The sequence below is a fragment of the Cucurbita moschata genome, unplaced genomic scaffold, assembly GCF_002738365.1.
Source record: "Cucurbita moschata cultivar Rifu unplaced genomic scaffold, Cmos_1.0 Cmo_Scf00100, whole genome shotgun sequence".
In the NCBI taxonomy this organism is placed as follows: domain Eukaryota; kingdom Viridiplantae; phylum Streptophyta; class Magnoliopsida; order Cucurbitales; family Cucurbitaceae; genus Cucurbita; species Cucurbita moschata.
In genome coordinates, this window is record NW_019268616.1 from 170,285 (window position 1) to 187,875 (window position 17,591).

Genomic DNA, 17,591 nt, shown 5'->3' on the forward strand with positions numbered 1-17,591 from the left:
GTGGAACATTCGTACAACAGTAAATACACATCCCATTAACTCGTTTAGTATAAACACCAAGGAATATAGACTTATACGATGGGTCCTACACATGATTGTATATGTTTGCATCTAACCCCAATAGTAGGGTCACTTAGTGAGTATTTTTTATAATACTCAAGTTACGTGCTACTGCTATTTCAGGTAAAGGCAAGACACCCCTGTACGACTAACGACTACATAGCCATTCGAGACCATGAAACATGCAAAGGTTAGTTGTATTTATTTTCTTAGAGTTAGATTAGAATAGAGTGTTTTTAATTATAATGTTAATTTATTTCATTTAATATTTTGTTGTGTCGTGTTAAAGATGTTTTCGAACACATAGCTCTATTCCAGTGTTTTAAGATGAAGTCTATATTTTATGATGAAGTTTAAACGCTTATTTCTTCACAAAATGATTAAGTTATGATTACCGTAGGGACTTTAGGAATGTAGAAATCTAGAGTAGTTACAATATTCTTGTTTGAACAGAAGGATATGCTCCTTGTATTAGAAATTTATGTCACATGGGTACCATATCCTTCCATTAAAAATTTATGTCACATGGGTACAAATTAAGTTACAAAGTCTTTGGATAAGAGGTAAAAAATTTGAACTTTACACTCTTTTTTTTTAACTAAAAAAAGTTAAAAATAATATCTCATACCATGAAGTTGTATAAACCATTAAGCATTAAAAAATTCTTGGCTCTGGAACTTAAAAGTATTAAACTTCTAATTTAACATTCAAACTATAATTATTTTTTTATAAATTGCCTGTAGAAGTTGAATATCTTTTTTTCCGTTGTAGTTAAACTTCTTTTTTTTTAAAAAAAACTATCAATTATATGAATGTATGTATGTATGTATATATATATATATATATAAAGATGGGGTCGTTGAAAATTTTGCATCATGCAACACCCTTATTACCTAAATCATTGGCTTTCAACTTGCAATAGGTCATTAGAGGTTCTCCTTCCTTTTAATTAAGAATCGTCACTTTACAAGGTGACCATAGAGATTGGAGAGACAAACAAGTGAAAACATTAAAAGTTATGCAAAAGTAAACAACAAATCAAATAAAGACAATTTATAGCATTCATTTTTTTTTTATGTGTTTAGAATATGTAACGACCCTAGATTCCTATTTAACCTAAAGTTATTACTGTACACATAATTAATATTTTATGTGAAAATACTTCATTCAAAACATTATCATAAAACGTTATTGTGGACATGCATGTTTTCTAGAAGGTCCTTAAAATAAAATACCAAAAAGTGAAATAACATAAAGTAAAACTGCCATATACTAATCTATATGCTACAAAATTAAATGCATACTAACTTATACTAACGTATAGTCTACGAAATTCAAATTTTGCAAACTCTCCTATACATGTGTCATGGTCTCGTAGGTTGCGATGCCACCATCAGTCGTACAGGGGAGCCTTGCCTTTACCTTGAAAAATAAGAGTAGCATATGACTTGAGATTAGATGCAAGCACATACAATCATGAGTGGGACCTATCATATCAGTCTATATTTCTTAGGCAGCTATCCTTAGCAGGTTAATTTGATGTATATTTACTATTCTACATATGGTCTATAGGTATGAGTATGGACCCACCAATCAGTTCGCACACCTCTTGGGCCCATTTCTTGCCAGGCGAGAATAATCTGGGAGTTGTTGATGTAAGACACCCGTTAGGAATAGCGAACTTCGTAGCATTATAACAAATATAATGATAGTTTTCTTGCCTTGTAGTGTATGCGTTCATACCATCGTAAAAGATGAAGAGGTATCCCCAAATGCATGAACACACAATGATACATGAGATATAACGACCCTAAATTTCTATTTACCTAGAGTCGCTACCGTCATCATCATCTAAACTCGTATGCAAAATTAAACATTTAAAACCTTCATCTTAAAACACAGCCATGGACTTATGTGTTTTGAAAACACCTTTAAAACCCTAAGATAAAAGACTAAAGAAAATAAATAAACCTTTATATTAAAAACATCATATTTTAGCCCAAGTCTAAGAAAATAAATGTGACTACCATATGCATGTGTCATGGTCTCAAGTTGCGATGCCATCGTCAGCCGTACAGGGACGCCTTGTCTTTACTTGAAAAGAAGTAGCACATGACTTGAGTATTTTAAGAAATACTCAGTAAGTGACCCACTATTGGGGTTAGGGAAAGCAAACACATGCAACTCATGATCCAGGGACCTATCATTTAAAAATCATCATAGGGGTGGCTCCAGTCTCGGACAAATTGGATGTGTAGTATTTCCTTACACACGACCCACACGTGTGAGTATGAATCCCCAGGGGGCTCGCACACCCCCTGGACCCTCTTTGGTCAAGCTAATCTGTAGCGAGTTCGGATGTCAGCAGAACCCCATAGTGTCATGTCCATGAACACCCTCATCATCTTATTGTGTGCATCTGCACTCATCATCATCAATGAGGAAGTATCCCAATGCATATGAACAGACAAAATGCATGACGTCCCTATAATTTTCATCTTTAAATCATCTTTAAGACACAACCCTATACACCGTTCACACATACTCTAAGTAACATGCAAGCATCGGCCTTCATACATTCATCATCATTCGTTTAATCAGGGTTGTGTCTTTAAAAAAATTTCGTGATAATGTATCGTGACATTTAGTACATGTACACCATCTTAATATATGGAACATCGTCATATTAAGTCATTTCATTATCATATGTGTCGCATCATCTTATTATTATTATTCATCATCAACATCATGTACATTATAACATCATCATATAACATCATCACATCATTATCTAACGTCATCAAGTTATCATATAACATCATCACATCATCATATAATGTCATCACGTCATCACATGACATTATTACATCATCATATAACATCAACACATGATCATATAACATCATCGCATCATTATCTAACATCATCAAGTCATCATACAACATCAACACATCATCATATAACATCAACACATCATCATCTAACGTCATCACGTCATCATATAACATCATCACATCATCATATAACATAAAGTATAAATGACACTTGCAAGGGCCACTGGGCAGTTTTCGTCATACATAAGACAAGTCTTCTGACTGACCTGATAGTAAGACCACTTACCTGATTAGCTTAAAATGTTGTCACGAATTTATCCTTCATGAAAGTTCAATTCTGCCCTTTAAAATCCAAGTCAACCTATGTGAGCTTATAACATTAGTTTCAACTTGGAACTTCTATAAAATTATTTTTCTAATGTAAATTGGTCCATGTGTTAAATTTCATGCTAACATTAGAGTCTTTGCATAAATAGACTCTTAAAATATTTATTTAGGTTTGTTATAATATTATTTTCATGCAATCCAAAACTCTTTAACATTTACAAGATATTTTCTTTTCTCTTATTGTCGGTTTCCCTTTTAATTATGTTCACAATCCTTACCGACTCTTACTTTTTCTCTTGAAAGGGCTACATTGATTCCCTTTTCTTTAAATTATGTTCACACGGGCTTGGAAGAGAACTTGCTGTCTTTTGATGAGCAGCTTGCCCCAGTATAAACATGAACGATATGATAAATGATATGTTATGAATAAAATGATTGCAGGGCTTATATTTAATAATGTTGAAAATGAAAAATATTGGGACCTCATGCATTAATGTGTGCTCATGCATTTGGGGATACTTGTATTCCTTCACGATGGTACGGACACGTACACCACTGGGCAGAAAAACTATCATTATGTTTTACGTAATACTGCCGTGACGACTACTGTTTCTAATGGGTATCTAACATAGCATGCTCACCCGAAAAGGAAAGGGGCCTGAGGTATGCGAACCGACTCGTGAGTCCATACTCGCACATATGGGCCATGTGTAGAGTATATGGTACAAATCCAAGCTGCCCGTTAGGATAGTGCCGTAGGAAAATAGACTGTAATGCTACGTCTCGTCATTGCATTCGCATGTTCTTGCATCATAGTCCCGATTGAAGGCGCCCCTGTAAGACCGACGAAGGCTTCGCAACCACGAGTCTGATGCATATGCAAGGGATAAGTTTCGCATTTAAATTTAATAATATAGGTTGAGTTGTATTTGCATTTGACGATAGTATAGCTCAGTATAGGCTGAGTTGCATATGCATTTAATAAACTATAGGTTGAGTTGTATTTTCATTTAATAGAGTATATGTTAGTATAGGTTCAATTGTATTTATAATTATTAGGTCATTGGTTAGTGTAGGACATTTAATTCAATAATGTCTTTCATTCTTTCTTTGTATTTCTTTATGCCCGAGGTAATAAATGAGGCACAAAGCTAATATGGAATTTATAATAACGGTTCATTAAAGTAATTCCGCATTAAATGTGTTAAATCGGTCTTAGGTTAAACAGGGAAATTTAGGGTGGAAATCTCTCCTTAAAGATGTGTTTTAAAACTGTGAAGCAGACGATGATACATAACGTGCCAAAGTAGACAAACTAGACAATTTTGACTAGGGATGAATTTGAATATTTGAACATTCGACCACACCTTTTAAATTTTGTTTTGGTTGTGATTCTCTCATTCTTATTAGTCATATCTATTTTTCTTTTGGTTTAACGTTTAACGTTTAACGTTTAACAAGAATAAAAAATTGATAAACATGGTTAAAAGAACCTTTTATAACTCTGCATTAAATCTACTTTAGAATTGTAATTAAGGAAAAAATATAGAAAATGCAAACTTCTAGTTTATGTTTAACACAACTTTGTTTTTCCATCTCCACCAAAAATAGCAAATGAAAAAGAATTGATATTTATATCTATGCAACAACTATGGATACCCAATCTCAAAACATTCCTAAGAATTAATTTTTAAAGTGGATATTAACCTTAAATCAACTTCTTTAACACTATGTTCCTAACAATTTTTTTTTTCTAGATAATGAACCAAAATCCAAATGATTAAACATCAACCAAATAAATTTGATTATTTTAAAAAAAATGAAGACTCTAACTAGCTTCAATATTTTGATTATTTTAAAAAAAATGAAGACTCTAACTAGCTTCAGTATTACCTTACTGTTTGCTTTGGAATCAAGCATTATTATTAACACATGTTTTGCACGATCAAACTAACAAGCTATAGGAAAAAATTGGCATTTAACAAGGCAAATGGCAAATGACTATTTACAATTATCAAACAAACTCACGGAGAGAAATGAGCATTTAAAACTCAGGGAGGCAAATGGCAACGTTAAAAACTGCATTTGGGCAGCATTTTATGATGGATTTTACTTAAAAAATCTTCATTATGGGAAGTTTGAATTGATACACCCTTGGAAAAAAAATGAAGTAAAATCTCTCTCACTCATTTTGGTCCCACAAAACCTCCTTTTTTTTTTTTTTTTTTCTTTTTTCTTGCTTTCACATGTAATAATTTTGTAGAGAGCAGTGGGGTTTCTTTAGACTTAAGATGTTATATTTAAGTCTAATAAAAGTTGGAGGATTCTTTTGGGAATTTATAGTTCTTTGGATGTTGATAATTTGGTAGGGTTTCAAGTTTTTAATTGAATCGACCCATGTGCAAGCTTTCGAACTCTGGATTTGGTAGTTAATGGCCCTAACATTCTCCTAACAATATTGTAAGGTTATTTACTTCTCGCTTCTAAGGGTAAAAACTATCTCCACAGACAAACATGGGTCCTTCCAGCATGTGTTTTCCTCACTCACATGTTTGCTACAAAAATTCTCAAGAGGTCTTCCATCATAAAATTGCTCCAAGAAAAGCACATTTAATCTCTAAGTTCGTATGATTAAGCCAACAAAAAAGAAAGTGCATCTTGTTGATATAGGTAGTAAGTTTCAATTCTTTTTAAGTATTTCTTATTCATCTATACTCTGGATCACTTTATCGGATGTAATCTTGCTTTATTCATGTACTCTCTTTTACTCGGATATTATTCTACACAAAACCCTTTCAAGATTAAGGAATATTTCAGGTTTTAACATTGAAAGGGTAACAAATTAGGACAAAAAGAAAATATGTATAATAATTAAAAATGGGAAGGTTAAGATCATAAAACCAATATATCTCAGGTCAATTTTCCTAAAAACAAAACAAAAAAAAAATGATGGTCAATTGCAACTTTCTAATATGAAACCAACCAACCAACTGGCACAACATTTTTTTAGTAAAAAATATCATTAAAGATTATTTGTTATGCTCATAAAGAAAGAAAAAAAAATATGTAGAGGTAAAATGATCTTTACAAGACTTTGAAACTAAAGAAACCATGTGAAAACAGAGGGAAGAGATCAAGGAGAAGTATGCAAGTAATTCCAATATTAAGACACTTTCAAGGACGAAAATTTCTTCTTGACGTGTATGATGTATGAACAAAAAATAAAAAATAAATAAAAGAAGGGAAACTTTGTGCCACATTGGTAAAGTTGAGAAGTGGCGGGTTGGCCTTTACTATAAAAGGGAGGTCTTCCACTTCATTTTATCATCCTAAATGAACGGTTCAAGCCAGTCAGAGAGTACATTTTGTGACGGCTCAAGGCCAAAGTTATAGCTGATCCTGCTTTGGTTTGATTCGCTCGGACTCTTTCCTCCTAGTTTCAGTTTTTAGAAAGCGTAAAGTTAGTATGACTATTGGGTCAAGTTTAGTTCGATTATGTTTCAGTACATGAATATAACAAATAAACCCAAAAATACGAATATAACCCACATTGGGTTTACGATGATAAATCAGCTCGAATGGTGATGATTCTGTCCCTAGCCATAGAGAAAGCTGATTTATAACATGGCAAGCTGTTTGAAAAACTGATGCCCATAACTCTGTTGGAAGACTCTCCGCATGCAGCCAAGACAAGCAAACTGATGTAAGATGAGCTAACTTGTGTTCAGCCACCCCATTTTTTTGCGAGGTTTCTGGACAAGTCAATTGACGCTAAATCTCATGCTCCTTACAGTATTCCATAAAATCATTTGAAAGAAATTTCCCTCCATTATTAGTGCGTAAGCACTTGATTTTCTATTCAAATTCTTTTTCCACAACACGCTTAAACTAAATAAACTTTGAAAAAGGTTTACTTTTATGTTCTAAGAAGTATACCCAACTGAAGTGAGAGAAATCATTCACAAACACCATCACGTAAGGAAGGTCGGTATAACTTGTTGTTCGCGTCGATCCCAAATGATAAGAATGAATCAATTCCAATACTGTTGAAGCTCTACTCTTTGAGCTTGTGAAAGGAAGATGATGAGACTTGCCATATTGGCAGCCTAGACAAACCTCATCATGCTAAATATCTTCAAGGACAGGGACACCATCAAGAAGTTGTTTTGTAGATATTTTCTGCATAAACTGAAAACCCACATGACCCAAACGAGCATGCCAAAGAGTTGAGCTTGCATTATGACCAACTTTCTTAATATATTCATCATTAGCTGATAAAACATACAAAGATTCTTTTCTTTTTCCACAAAACTGGATATGTGCATCAACATGTTTCACATTAGAAAGTATTTAAACATCTTTAGGACCAAAAAGAACATACCTTCCTGATCTGTTATTTGTGATACAGTAGCAAGATTTTTCTCTAAACCAGGAACGTGATAAACGTCCTTGAGTAGAAAACTCCCATCATTCAAATCTCCTTCTTTCGTCATAGGTGCATTGAATTGGCAGCTGTCACAATGACCTTCTTTTGACAATGTGGAAGAACATCTGATAGAAGAGTTTTGTTCCTAGTTGCATGATGAGAACAACCGGAATCGACAATCCATTCTTCATTGTAGTCTATAAAGGCATGAGCATTTGCAGAGACATCATCTTGGTGTACAGCTAAAGTCACATTTGTTGGTTGGTCAAGAACCTCAGTGGTTGAGCAGTGTTCCCAAATTGGATCTGAAGAACTTTTACTTTTATGTACAACATTTGCTTCTGATTCCTCCATTTTAACTCGGCAATTTGGCTTAATATGGCCTAACTTTTCGCAACGATGACACACCACTTTCACTTGAAAATCTCGTTTAAAATGACCAAGTTTTCCACACCTGTAACAAGCTTTAAATTACTTTTTTGACGACTCCTCACTTCTGAATTAATTCCCATTGCTTGATGTAGGCTTTGAATGAAAATTCTGTCTCCTTTGATCTTTGACATACAACACATCTACTGACTTTGGGGAAAACTCGTTGATGCTTGTCATTTGCTTAATCAATGCTTCCTGATTGAAAAGAAGATTCTCCAATTCAATAACTGTAGGATGATTTGCCCACCCTTGTATTAAGCAAACAAAGGGCATAAAGTCTTTTTGTAATCCACGAATAAGATAACGCCGTAATCGAGCATCACTCACTGGCTCCTCAGCATCTAATTTTGAAATTTCAGAACACAAATTTTTCACTTTCAAGAAATATTCTTTAATAGAAAAATTACCTTAAGTTACCACAGGTAGTTCATTCTCTAGAAATTGCAATCAAGCGGTATTTATCTTAGTGAACAACTTTTCAAGTGTTTTCATACTTGTTTTGGTGACTTTAAATCACGAACATGATCAATATATTCCTTGCTAATCAAAGTTCACAAGGTAAATAAGACTTTTCCACATTTGATCTTCCATTGTCAGCGTAATTCTACATTCTGTGGATATCTGCTGGAATTTCTGTGTCATCACCTTCAATTAAATCCCCAAATCTTGCCCCTGTAGATAAGCTTCCATACATAACTTCCAATAATTATAATTATTGCCAAGAAGCTTTTCCATGGCTAACCCATAGAAGCACTTCCACCATTCATCTCATTGAGTAATAATATCAAACCCTTGGTTACCAACTTGGCTCTCAAACCAACTGATACAATATCTACCACTCAAGTGTGAATAAATCTAAAAATATTATTACTCAACGAAACAATAGAAAGTTAAGAATGAGAAAATAGAAGTAAGATCGAAGGTTCAATCTTCATTGATATTCGCAATGTTTAAATAGGATACAAGATAGGAACTAATAACTACAAATAAAGAAAATATAAACTAACTAAATCTTGAGAATAAAATAAAATATACTACCAATCAAATCACGAAAATATTAACTGAATATATATTCTATAACTAATATATTCTCCAAATATTAACTGATTTCGAATATCTTGACTAATTCAAACTAACAATAAGTTGTACTAAATTTTGACAGCATCAGTCATGAGTCGTACGCTCGACTGCGATCACGGGTTACAAGTTGGGCTATGATTTGGGCCTTGTGTTCTCGAATTGCTACAAGCACGGACTGCTGCAAATGGACTAGGTCGAGGCTTGGATTTGGCTTCAATTTAATGGGTCGTAGGCGTAGCGAGTTACGGGTCATGGGTTGCAGACGTGAGCTGCTACAAGTGTAGGGTGTGTCATCTGGGCTGGTTGCTGGAAGGGCAAGTCATGGGTGGAATCTGACTCGGATGGGGATTTGTTGGATCCATTCTTCTTCACTTGACTCGCAACAAGATTTTGCAGCGACCTTTTTCTCTATTCTGTCCATCGTTTCCGATGTCGATTTTCGTCCCTTTTCTTCCTCTACTTCTCTATCCACCGCTCTTCTTCATTTTTCTCGAGGTCTTGTGAATTGAAAACGCCTACAACCATAGATCTATAAATTGTACATGTAACGACCCGAAATTTTCTGCTTAATTTAAGGTCGCTACTGTATACGTACCATAAACATTGAATGCGGAAGACTTCATTTAAATTTCATAAAACATAACCTTTATCTTAAAACACAGCCATGGACTTACGTGTTTCGATAACATCTTTAAAATGACACAATAAACGACTGAATAAAATAAATAAGAGTTTAAGTTAAAAACATCCTATTCTAGCCTAAGTTTAAGAAAATAAATACTACTATCCTATGCATGTGTCATGGTCTCAAGTTGCGATGTCGTTGTCAGTCGTATAGGAATGCCTTGCCTTAACCTGAAAAATGTAGTAGCACATGGTTTGAGTATTTAAAGAAATACTCAGTAAGTGATCCTGCTATTGGGGTTAAATGCAACAATCACATGCAAAAAAGATGATGGGACCTATCTTTCAATCTGTCTTCCTACGGTACTGTTCTAACGGGTAATTTGGACGTGTCCATATACTCTACACACAGCCCATACATGTGAGTATGGGCTCACTAGTCAATTCACACACTGCTGCGTCACTATCCTTGTCAGCCAGCATACTTTGGGAGCTCCTTAGGCCGGACACCCGTTAGAACTAGTCACCGTCACGACAGAGCTATGCAAACATAACGATCGTTGTCCTGCCATTAGATGTACGCGTTCGTACCCTCGTGATGGAATAGGGGTATCCCCAAAATGCATGAGCGCACATAATGCATGAGGTCCCTAATATTTCTACTTTTATCATTAATGAATATAACCCTGTTATCATCTTTCATGCTTAACATGTAATTTCTCATTTTTCAGTCTACGTATCATACATAATCCTAACGGGGTTACATTTCATTCATTTCTTGTGACATCATGTCATTCATAACATGCTGTATACATACAATTTCGAAAACATAACATAATGCTCCATGTTTGCCAAATAAACCCCACAAATTTGAGTGAAATTTTGATTGTAAAATCGGGTAATCTCCAATTTTAATGAACATGCAAATATCACTCTATAAATATAGTGATCAAGGTACATGAGTAGACTTCTTGAAAAAGTTTGAGAAAATGATATGATAAGGAATCAACTACAAGGGGAATAAGATTCGGATTACCTTGTCGATCGAATATCTCAAGCCAAGAACACTTTGTTTGAGATTCGAATCACTCCAGAAGCAAGATCGATCATGTCTAGCTTCAATGATTCTTGTTGATCAAAAATCTCAAGACAAGAATACTTGATTGAGATTCGAATCACTCCACAAGCAAGATTGATCATGTCGAGCTTGAATGATTCTACATGCAACCTAAACTACATAGAGTTGCAAAGAAACTTAGCCATTGGCTAAAGAAAAGCACAAATGCTTCTTTTAATATATTTTCCAAGTCTCTTTACAAATACAACATACATGGCTTTATATAGCCTCAAAATGAAACTATTAAAGGCATTCCAAAAGTTGTAACATTCACATTTTATGGCCATAATTAGCCATTATGTAAATGTAACCGAAATTAAATAAAATGTCTTAAAATACAATAACTCTAAATTATAACCCACCCAAAATTTACAGCAATCAAACTTTATTCTTCTTCAATGTAGCATGAATTGAAACATCTTTTGATAATTTTGACAACCTTTTTCTTCACATCTTCATTGAAGTATATTGTATGAATGATGTCTCTTGGTTCATATCAGAAAATCTCTCAAAACTCTCTCTTTACATATACTAAATTCCTATCAAGTTTAGTTAGTCACCGGTTTTCACAATCCCGTTCTAAGGTCGGATAATAGTAGGGGACACTAGTGGTGGTTCGAAACCGGTTCCTGAGGAAAAAAGAATTTGAACTACAAAAGGTTAGTATTCAAACTCATTGAGTTTTTATGCTTTTGAACATGCTAGCTAATTTACTATAATTGATGTACTTGGAGTGCCTAAGATCCAAATTGCTTCTGCATGTGTTATATTAACACCATCAATTGGTATCAGAGCAAGTTTTAGGCACTTTATTTACATTAATTTGAGCATGGTGGGTACCATTTCATGAATGAAAAATTGTGGTTGCTAAAGTGAATGTTTATGGTTTTGACATTTTTTTTTATGCTTCCATTTGATACAATTATTGTAAGTGGCCTATTGCGTATGGGTTTTAATGAGTGAAGAAAGGTCTGTAATTTTTAGGTTATCATTAGAATCCATTTTAGGTTGTAATTGATCGATAATGGAAACAAAAGCAAACTGAACCAAAGAAGAAGATGGAAGAGGCAATTTGGGTGTTTTTCTGTTGGTTGGGGTTCGGTTCAACATTTTTAAGGGTTGATTTGACCGGTTCATGATCCTCGGGAGCAGTTCAAGTTATTTTTAATTATTAATGTAATAATTTAGTTAATTGCTTGCTTTAAAATGCCAAAACCAATCCACTTTAGTTTGTTTAATTAATTATGAATTGTGAATGTATGTTTTAATTAAATAAAAAATGTATATGCATAAAGTATGCCATATAGATTTAAAATCCCACCATAGGCTAAGCATGTTTCATGCATTACAAGTATGTTATAAGTGTTATAATGTATAGTATGCATGTTATAGGGTTCCACGAGTGATAGATATATATTGTTATATTATTGCATGGAATGGATGGTTATATAATAGTTATATAAAGCATGTTAGATGCATGTTATAGGTTATTTTCAACGTCATAAAACGAGATAGACGTTAAAATCTATAACCAAGATAAATCCATGCTCACTTCGAGTTAACAACCAAGCGCGACCAATTTTAATAGTTAAAATAGGTCGATATCTTGTAAAACTGCGGTTACAAGAAAGCTCACCTGGCATGATCTTGTCTAAGGCTGGAGGTACTTAAGTTGACGGTTTACTGATATGAATCCAACAACTGATCACGTGCATGTACCCGAACGAGCAATTATAAGAACCAATACAAAGAAGATTCAAGTATCAAATCGAGAAAATAATGGAGTGGCTCACATTGGAAAGTGATTAGAAGACTTTCCTTTGGTAGTTGAACTACCAATTAAGACAATTTATGAATTGTCTTATATTCTTCCATTTATATTTAATAGCATTTATTAAAAGTTTGTATGAATTGCTTTATATTCTTCAATTTGTATTTAATAACATTTATTAGCATTTATTAGTGATTGGTGGCTGAACTTTATTTTGTTAGGGTTATCTTTTGGGCCTAGGCATGTAATACTCATGTTTGAGAGATTTTGGTTGAATACAGAAAAAACCTTTGTGTTTTCTTGATACCTTTTTGGTGTTATTCTTTTTCAAACCTTGCTTTAGGTTTGATGTTTAAACCGATTCATTGAATTAGTTTTGATCAAGCTAATTCTGGAGTGAATTGTCTTGGTATCTAAGAGTGACCATCATAGATTCCAAGTTCGATCTAAGAGTCATTCATCTTCTAACCAGCTCTTGGTTGGAATCAATCCGTTAAGTTAGCTTTCTCTGTGAGCGTTTTGCAAGGATTCTAGAAGGACATCTAGCTTTGCAAACTCCAGCATTGTAGGTGCTTATCATTTACGGAACACCTGCTACTTGGAGATCGGGCCAATACTTGAGCTTCGTTAGCCCAGTTTTATGAGCATGCGTGAATGATGTAAGGAATTTTTTTTTTAAAAAAAAAAAGAGGAAAAATCACCTAGACATCATAGGTAAAAATTCAATATAAATGTTATACTTGAAAAAATCACCTAGACTTATGTTATATTTAATTAGCCGGAATATATCTAAGTAATGAGTATATCCAACCGTCTAAAATAATTAGTGGGAGGAAAAAGGTATATGAGATACATCGTTTTCTTTTTACGCTCTCTGAAAAATTCACACCGTGAGATTTATGCTCGGCCTCGTGTCGCCCTGGGAGCGACCTCCACTTGGAAGGTATTTGCATGAGTCAATAATAAGGTGAATAGAGAAAGTATTTATAGTAAGTGGGAGAAGGAAGTAGATCAACACGTCCTATGGTCTCTACCACTAGGTTGCACCGTGAGATTCCCATTGTAACTACCCGAAATTTCCTACTTAATTTAAGGTCGCTACTGTATACATACCATAAAAATTGAATGCGGAAGACTTCATTAAATTCCATAAAATATAATCTTTATCTTAAAACACATCGATGGACTTATGTGTTTCGAAAACATCTTTAAAATGACACAAAAGACCCGAAATAAAATAAATAAGCGTTTAAGTTAAAAACATCCTATTATACGCTAAATCTATGAAAATAAATACCACTATCCTATGCATGTACCATGGTTTCGAGTTGCGATGCTGTTGTTAGCCGTATAAGAATGTCTTACATTAACCTGAAAAATGCAGTTGCACATGGCTTGAGTATTTAAAGAAATACTCAATAAGTGACCCTACTATTGGGGGTTAAATGCAAAAACATGCAAATGCAATGACGGGACCTATCATTTCAGTCTATTTTCCTACGGTACTGTCCTAACGGGTAATTTAGACGTGTACCATATACTCTACACACAGCCCATACATGAGAGTATGGGCTCACCCGTCAGTTCACACACCGCTGGGCCACATTCCTTGTCGGTCGAGCATACTCTGGGAGCTCCTTAGGCCAGACACCCGTTAGAACTAGTCACCGTCACGGCAGCGCTATGCAAACATAACGATCGTTGTCCTACCATTGGATGTACGCGTTCGTATGCTCATGATGGAATAGGGGTATCCCCCAAATGCATGAACACACATAATGCATGAGGTCCCCAATATTTCTACTTTTATTACTAATGAATATAACCCTGCTATTATCTTTCATGCTTAACATGTCATTTCTCATTTTTCAGTCTACGTATCATACAGAATCCTAACGGGGTTACATTTCATTTCATTTATCATGATATCATGTCATTCATAACATGCTGTATACATACAATTTAGAAAACATAACATAACGCTCCATTCTTTTAACATGTCATTTCATAACGTGCAATTCATATAGCCATTACTTCAATGGTCACACAAAACAATCTAAACATGACACATCACATCATAATATATCGTATCATAAACATTGAATATCGTAAACACTTCGTGGTCATATCGTTCTCTAACTTATCATAGCCTTAACGTTCTTATACCTATCACAGTCATATCGTTACGTGAACGTACCTTAGTCATATCATTACAAGAACGTATCCTAACGCTATCGTTCTATCAATCTATCACAAACCTATCCCTTTCTACTCATAACCTAATTGTATTCTTTCATCAATGTGTCCTATCCATACCACTCCGGTATGTAACCCAACCTTAACGTTTCATGAACGTATCTTACTCCTATCGTCACATTTCGTTTTGTGCATCCTTCTCGTATCCTATCTCAAACATATCCTTGAACACACCGTACCATAATTATTATCATACAATCCACATATTATAACATAACATAAACATAATATAAGCATACCAATTCACAGATAATTCACACATATCAGTATATATGACACGTGTAGAACCACAGGCACGTGTCAACATCAAATATAATCATGTCGATAGTAAGACCACTTACCTAGCTAGCTTAAGTCGTTGTCACGAATATCTCTTTAATGAAAGTTTGATTCCGTCCTTTGAAATCCGAGTCAACCTATGTGAGCCCATGACATCAGTTTCAAGTTTGAACTCTACAAAATTATTTCTCTAATTTACATTGGTCCATTGTTAAAAGTCTTGAAATCTTATATATCTATAATTATATTTTTATTAAAAATCTTATTTTCCATGGTTACCATGGTATAAAAAAGTAGATACAGTTCTTTAGTTTGTGCTTTACTACTCTTTGTATTTACTCTCTCCCTATTTACCTTTCTCTATATTTAGGATGTGGTTTTTAATTTTTTTTTATCAGTTGCATTTTAATTCTGTTCTCATGTATTCCAAATTTAGAGTGGATCTCTGTTTCCAAATCTTTCTTTATCTCAGTATTTAGTGTTCATAAATTTTATTGGCCATTCTATTTTTAATCCTTAATCTAATATTACTAATTTGACGTGATTTACTAGAATTCGTATGAGTGATTGACATTTAATTTAACTCAAACCTAAACTATTGTAATAATTGAATGAATATCTAATTATAATTGGCTTTGATTTCTAAAAAAAAATAGGATAAAAGAAAATGGAGATTTAATATATACATCAGATCTATAAGACAATTATTGTTTTTCTGTTTTTTTTTGGAGTAACGGTTATTTTCTGGCATAAAGATGGGTTGAGGAGAGATAATTGTGGGAAGATATGAGAGGTTGGAGAGATAATTGTGGGAAAGGGATGAGAGGTTAGTGGAGAGAGGGGGAAAGGTTGTTTTTTTTGTTTATTTATTTATTTATTATTATTATTTTATTTTAACTATTTTATTATAATAAAAATATTTTTATTTATTTATTTTTGGTCTATTACATTATATACCTCTTAACTTTGGACCCCAAAGTGTTTTAATCTTGGAATAACTCGGGTCCTTATTCTAAGGGTTCTTTGTTAAGTCTTGAAGTACAACTAAAGAAAAATTCTTAATAAGGATACTCTAATCCATATGAGTCATAAACATTTATTTGCATGCATAAAACTTTCTTAAGCCTATTACTTCGTATCCATAAAATCTTTGATTTTTTATAACATGTCTTGACGGATAACTATGTATTTTAAATCTTAATTCTTACTCCATAATGTTTATATTCCCTAAAGTCAAATTATATGAGACTTATTTATGATATTGAGTCTTCTAGAATCTTGAAAACGTCATAGAATTTTCATAAGGGTCTTTTGGTCATTTACCACCCCAAACCTTGGTTTAGTTCTTCTACATATTCCAATGGCCTTGTAACTTTGTGTAATCCCTTTACACCATGACATAAGGCTCTCATGGAACCATTCTAGGGGTTTTCAAGGCCCGATTTCTTCATGGAACCATTCTCATATACTTTCCTCAAGCTAAAGGACTTGGTTTGGAGGAACGCCTTTGAGTGTGGGACCTTAATTTTGAGAAATTGTAATCGGCTGCAATGTTACTCAAAATGTCGAATTTTCGTTCTCTTGGACAACCTGTTCTACGACGTTTAAGCTCTCGTTTCCTTCATCAAAGTTACTCAACTCGATCCTCTAAAGCTTAAGGAATTCTCAATTTGAAGGAAAAGGAACCGTAGATAGGAATTCGAAACAGATTTTCTTCAATTGGGCACGTTCTTCCGGTTATTTCTCTTCATGGTCTTCTACAAAAATATTTCTTGGAGGTGCAAAAACTCACTGGGATCATCCTTGCTTGATGAATTCTCGTGTATCCTCGGATTGAAATTTTGAGTTTTTCTTGAAGCTCTTTAATGGTGGATTGGATTGGGGGAATAGTTTCTAGGCACTTTCAGCACTTGATTTCTTCATAAAACTTGTTGGTAATGTTGTTTAGAAATTTTAGGAACAAGTTTGAAGAGAAATGGTGGAGAATTGCTTCCGAATTTGGAAGAAATCCGAGAGAAGGAGATCCAAAATCTAAATGCTTATTGCCTACAATAGGGAGCTTGACCTTGCTCGATTCTTGTTCCAAACTATTTCCTCAACTTCAGACTTTATAGAAGAAGCTTAAACTGACATTAAGAGCTCTAAAACCATACTGATTAGGAGATTGAGCTTTCTAGATAATCCATAAAAAATATCTACTCCGATTAGCCTTACCGACCTTCGTTTTAAGCCTAGCCATTGGATGTGATATTCTATGAGTGTTTTAGAATATACCTAATTTTGGTGGAGATCCAATGGCTGAGAGTCAAGATTCGATAGATTTTGCGCAGATGGTCACTGTTGATCATCTGATTCTTGTCATAATGGCAGTTTCGTAATTATTCA